Source organism: Heterocephalus glaber, unplaced genomic scaffold (genome assembly GCF_053883595.1).
Source record: "Heterocephalus glaber isolate CG9 unplaced genomic scaffold, H.glaber_assembly_v1.0 deba00000347, whole genome shotgun sequence".
Taxonomy (NCBI): domain Eukaryota; kingdom Metazoa; phylum Chordata; class Mammalia; order Rodentia; family Bathyergidae; genus Heterocephalus; species Heterocephalus glaber.
The window spans coordinates 8,458,362-8,464,713 of record NW_028258143.1 but is presented as its reverse complement, the minus strand read 5'-3'; positions in this window follow the sequence as shown (position 1 = coordinate 8,464,713).

Below are 6,352 nucleotides of genomic sequence, written 5' to 3'. Positions count from 1 at the left end.
TCTATTTTTATATTTGGAATATACTTTATATTTACTTTTTTCCATAACTATTTTACTACTTTGGAGCAACCGAAAATCTACAGAGAAGCTGCAAGCAAAAAACAAAGAACTTTTTCTGAACATTTTGTAAGTTAACAACCTGATATGAGTTATCCTGTAACCTTGAAAACTTTGGAGTGAATTTCCTATATACAAGAATGTTACCCAGTAGAATCATCCAAAACAGGCAATCAGCATCAACACATTAAATTCATCTGTATTATTCAAGTCAGAGAACCTGTATCAATAGTATATATGCATAAGTAAAGAGATTTATTATAAGGTATTGAATAATATGATGGTGGAGGCTGAAAACCATGCTTGTAGATTTGTGGTAAAAGGATCCAGTTCAACATCACATGTTGCATCTAGCAATCTCTAGTTTCCTTCAATTTCCCTTGACTTGCATGACCTTGACACTTTGAAGATTACTAGCCAATAATTTTGTAGAATGTTCCTCAATATGACTCTTATTTTCCTCTCATGATTAAATTCAAGTTATGCAAAGGAATATGCTGGCAAGAATATCATACCAGTGAATCTGTGTTCTTCTCAGTGCATCTTATCATGTGGCACATATTGTATTGCCGATTATGTACCTTTGACTGTTGAATTAAAATTGTGTCTGCCAGAGTTTTTCACTGTCATGTTACTCTTTTATCCTTTTTAATTAAGCATTTATAAGGAGTAACTTTGAAATCAGAATCCCACTCATCATCAAACTTATTTGTTTATATCTGCATGTGCATTTTTAAAATTTTATTCAGTGAGTTATAATGTATTACCATCATTTACTTTGAAAATCAAGTTGTCCCTGCTTTGGCCAGTGAGAGCTTCATTAACCACTTTCCAGTCCAATTATTTAAATACAAGATGACCAAAAATGCATATTTTTGTTAATTTTTATGAGATAATAGGTAATATAAAAATGACAATTTTATCAAATTTATTCAATACAACAATCGACTGGCCACCTGCCAGAGAAATGATCCAGTACATAAACAAACATGCTGCCCAAGTGACACTCAGGTAAACTGTTAAGTGGTTAAACTGGCTTCTCTTGTCATCAACATTGTGCCAGCTCTTTCTTGTTCTGTGATACAGTAATATGTTTCTGACTCAACTATACTTACTCTGTTGCATCCCTGTGATTCAACATTTCTCCAACTAGCCCCACTTCCTTTGAATAGGGAATGGTATTTAGAAGCCAGGATATGTGCTGTTGGTATCTGTCTTAGTTCCTTTGCTTAGTCCCTTTTATAAGACATAATACCTCCCAGATCTAAACCATGCTTATTAGTACTGAAATTTCTCTATTCCTTTTAATAAAACTAGGGAATATATGGGAATGTGTGTATGTATATGTGTATAAATATATATGAACATAGTGCACATATATGCATCTATATTCATATATTTCCATATTTTTCTATATTCTATATCCATGGAGTATATATTGAAATGCAGGAGTTAGTTTGGAATAGTTACTCACTACTTCCAAATCCAGTCCCGCACAAATTCAGTCCTATTTTCTTGTTTTCTTTGTCATATTTAAAGATCCCTTTGCTAGAGATAAATCTGAATCCCCAATCCCTTAGTTTGATCAGTTTTCATGAGGATAATTAATATTTGCCTATATTCTACTATTTATATTTGTGACCATTAATCCTGATATGTCAATTTCATTGGATTAAGAAACACCTAGCAGATTAGTAGACCACACTCCAAGGTGTGTCTGGGTGGGTCATGGAGGTATGCTCTCTTGCCTGTTTGTCTCTGGTGTTGCTCCTCTGCTCTGCTTCTCAGACTACATGAACTAAGCAGCTTTGCTTTGCCATGCCATATTGCCATACTTTTCCTACTTTAGAACAAGCTAACTATGGACTGAATCCCCCAAACTATGAACTAAATTAAATCTTCCCTCCTTTAAATTGTAAGTATGAGGTATTAGCAACAGGAAAGCTGACTAATACAATATTCTAACTATAAAATGTGTTCAGGGAAATGCTACAGATCCTTCTACAGCAACTTGGCTAGCAAATCATTAAGAAACAAGTGTTAGAAAAATGTTAGTGTTAGAAATAAGTTTTTATAAAAAAAACCATGCCTTGTACTAAATGAATGATCAACCTTCAGCAAGTAATTTAAATTGGCTTGAACTAGTGACATCTTTTGCTTAACTTCAGAAAATAATACTGCTTACGGAGCTACATAGAACCTTCTTATGATTGAACTGATAATGAGGTTGTAACATGTTCCCTTGGAAGAATTTGTTCTTTTTAACTTAGCACTTTGAGGTTAATGGTGAGTAGAAAGCTCTATTTCCATGAGAGAGGCATTGTGAGCAGGTGAGAAAGGCTGTGGGCATGTGGTAGTGGACTGGAAAGTACTTTTTCTAGACGTTTTAATTTTTCCTGAGCCACTTTGCTTACAGTTAATTCTTCTCTTTTAGATATTTAGAGTATCTCACTGAAGATATTGGTCACTTCTTTGTTTGTACTAGTATCCAAAGTCATGATATACTTTATCTAGTAATATATTCTTCTTGGGGCCAGAAAGTGTTACCATATTTTTTATTGTTGTGGCTGTGATCTGCATTTTATGGGGTGTCTATGTTCTTGATCCTCGCTTAGAAGAAATATAAGAAGATCCACAGCAAAGGAACCCAGAGTTAGCAATTAGTGGATTTAGCCTGCAAGCTTATTGAGGGATGAGCATGATACATTCTCAAGAAGGAGAGAGAGTGCACACCCCAAAGTTGGATGACATCAAGGGTCTTAGTATGCTTTATTAAAGGGTTAAATACACTTAGCAGAGGGAAGAGTGAGCAGATTGGTGAATGGCTGAGAGCCTTGAGAACCTGGTTGATTTTCTTTTTTTATGTTTCTAGACCTTCAGGGAGGGGTCAAGGGCTATAGCTAAGAGGGCTTTCTCTAGTTGGCAGTGGGACTTGACTCATAAGGAGGGAGAATTTTTGTTCTTACATAGCTTTGGCCAGCATGAAAATGGAGATAATCCAGAGACTGTCTTAATCATTTTTCTGGTGTCACTGTACCTGATCCTCTACTTTAGCACTTGTCATGTTAAAGCCATCAAGATGGCCAAAAGGTGGGGACACAGAGAGTCCTAAGACTACGAATCACCCATGTAGCTTTTCCTCTTCTGACAGGTGTGGCCCATTTGATGCTCCATCTGAAACCACTTAAAAAGAAATGCTTGATCACTAAAGTATATTCTTGTGGGCTAGCAATGGGACTCCAAGTTATAAAGGCAGTGGAGAAACATGTATTTTAGATTTTCTCTGCTGAGGAGCCCCAGCCTGGTGAGAGAGCATTACCAGAAACTGTGTACCATCTGCAAGTCAAAACTTTTGGGAGAAGCTCTCCAAGACAAGCTCCTCTGCTGTGCCCCACATCAAGGCCTAACTTCCCTTAGTTTCAAACTCCTTGGTGAAATATATCAGACATTTCAATTCCAGTTATAAGATCTTCTCTCGCAACATCTAATCTGTATGAAATTTCATAAGAAAAATTTTAAAAAACTGAGATAAGGCTGAAGATGGAGGAGGAAAAAGAAAGACATATCCCAAATAAGTCTGTAGGGAAAACCAGTTCAATGGCAAGGAAGATTATGTATTTTCTCTTACTAGATAACTTTAATTCATGAATTAGGGGAAAAAAAAAAAGAAACATGTAGCAACTTTGTATTCAACACACAGGTGGCAAGTGAAATACCTACTCAGAGAAGCTCTTACTTTTAAGAACCAGATGATCAAATGACCAGGCAAGTTTTCATTATGAGTGAACTATCCATGTGTGACCAAAGCTTTGTGCAAACAGTGGAATGTTTGCACAAAGTGCACCAATCTTTGGTCTAATCAATGTTACAATTTTAGCTACTAAAAATTCTCATTATACCATTGATAATATGTCATTATTGGGTAATTAAAGCTCTCTAGCACTCTTTTGTGTTCTACAAAGGAATGTTTGAACTAGTCTCTCATTTCATTTTTTATGTGTGCCTCCTAAATGTAAAGCCCACATCAGGACCATGAGCCAACTATGATGAGCAAAACATGAGTCTCTGCTCTTGAACTGACATTCTAGTCTGGGGAAAGTTAAGAATTGAACTACATACACAGCCAAATCCAATAGAATTTTATCAGGTTCTTTTTATATTCAACCATTCTATGACTTCATAAAGGAAATGAGACTTATGAAAGTAGTTTGAAAATAAATAAATTATACCAATGCAAATTGTATCATTCTGATCCGTAAGTCTGAAAGAATACAAATTCAGTTGCATTTACAATTGATTCATGGTTTTATTCTTCTTAAGAAAGAAAAAGTTACATTGTGTTATAGAAAAAATTGTTGCAGGAAGAGGTGAATCTTTGTTTATGGAAAAAAATTATTTATTACCTATTTATCTACTGATAGCTGAATGCCTTAGATATGTATGACTTTTGGACAACATTTGAATATAGTTAGAGGCAATTTAGCTATGGAGTTCAAATGCACTGCCTTGAATAAATCCATTTCTCACCACAGAAAAAGTCATGTATGCTCTTGGTGTGAGTATGTAGAAACACTGGGAGATATTTTGGCAATTTTAGCAAAATGTTAAAAAATGAGTATACTTTGTAACCCAGAAGTTCAAATCCGTCAATTCTCCATTGAAAATACTCAGTTATAGTATAGATATAAAGTATAGATGTAAAACTATCTCAAGGCATACCACTGTACTAAAAAAAATCACAGAATAATATAAGTTCTTATGCAAAAAATATACATTCTAAGTCTATTCTATGGTTACTGGGAAAGAGAAAAGATCCTGGTACAAAAGGTCTTAACTTTTTGTCTAATATATTTTATGTTCTTGAATGTTTTAATATTTGTGTAACTATTTCCATTTCACAGACAATGGAGTGATGATTGATGTTATCTTAATAAGTTCCAGCCATCTACTAGTTTGCTGAGACTAAGTGACTTATTTCTGCACACTACTGCCCATACTGTCTATTGTGACAGCAGAGACATACCCTGAAGGAGGCCCTGCATTTTTATTTTTTGTTATTTTCAAAATTATTTTTTCTCTTATTTTTCATTTTTATTTTTTCTACTCTTTTCAAATCTTTCCTTTTTTCTTGCTTCTTTTTCCTCTCTCTCTCTCTCTCTCTCTCTCTCTCTCTCTCTCTCTCTCTCTCTCTCTCTCTCTCTCTCTCCTCTCTCTCTCTCTCTCTCTCCCTCACTCTCCCATGTTGTTCTTCATCTCCCTTTTTGTTCCTCTTCTGGACCTAATTCAGATTTCTTCTTTATTTTTCTTTTCTTCTCTTTTTCCTTCTCTCCACTGTCATTAGTTTTAAAGGCCTCCCTATTGCTGTTAGGTTGTTTGTTCTCATCTTTATTCTTTCATTCTGTCTTCCTCTTGTCTTCAACAGTTACCTAGAGTTTGGATGATCTTCCTGTGTCCTCTGACCTCACTGCTAACCTTTCCCTATCCTTCTACCTATCTATCCCTCTCTCCCCAACTCTTTCTAAGTCCACATCCCAAAGGGTAAAGTTGCTATATTGAAGAGTTTATTCATTATAAACATATTTTTGGCTGGTCCTCAATTTTGATTTAATTCACACAGTTAAAGGTGATAGATTAGTAACTACCACAAATTGTTATTTTCTAAGCTGTGCTTGATGCTATTGTGTTGCTGACTGTATCACTTGGGCTAAGGTGTTGTGATTGATCTAGTCAGTTGTCTTTCCTGGTATAATGAAAATGCGATAGTCTCAGAGTCATTAGAGGCACAAAACCTAAAGACTAGCTATATCTGGAAGACATTTCTAAGAAGCAGTCATTCCCTAAGGATTCTAAATACAAGCAACAAAGATACTTACAATAAGCAATATTGAAGAATCAACCCAGGGATTAAACCAAGGATAGTACCAAATACAAAAATAGAAATGAGAAGACATTTAAGCAAGGCACAAACCCAGGCTTCCAGACCACCAATGGCAAATTCTGGGGAAAACAAAGTAGAAAACTCTGATAATCAACCACCTGGACACCCTGAACTGATAGCACAGGAAGTAACAAAACAGATGAATGAGGCTCTGGAAAAATTCAAAACAGAAATAATTTCAGACATAACTACAGAAATGGTGAGCAGAATGAAGTACATGATTAGAGAATGTAGAAAAGAAACAGATAAAAAAATAGATGAGTTCAGGACCATGATGGATACCATGAATGCCCAGCATAGGAAAGAAATGAAAACCATGAATGCACAACATAATCAAGAAATGGAATCCATGAAACA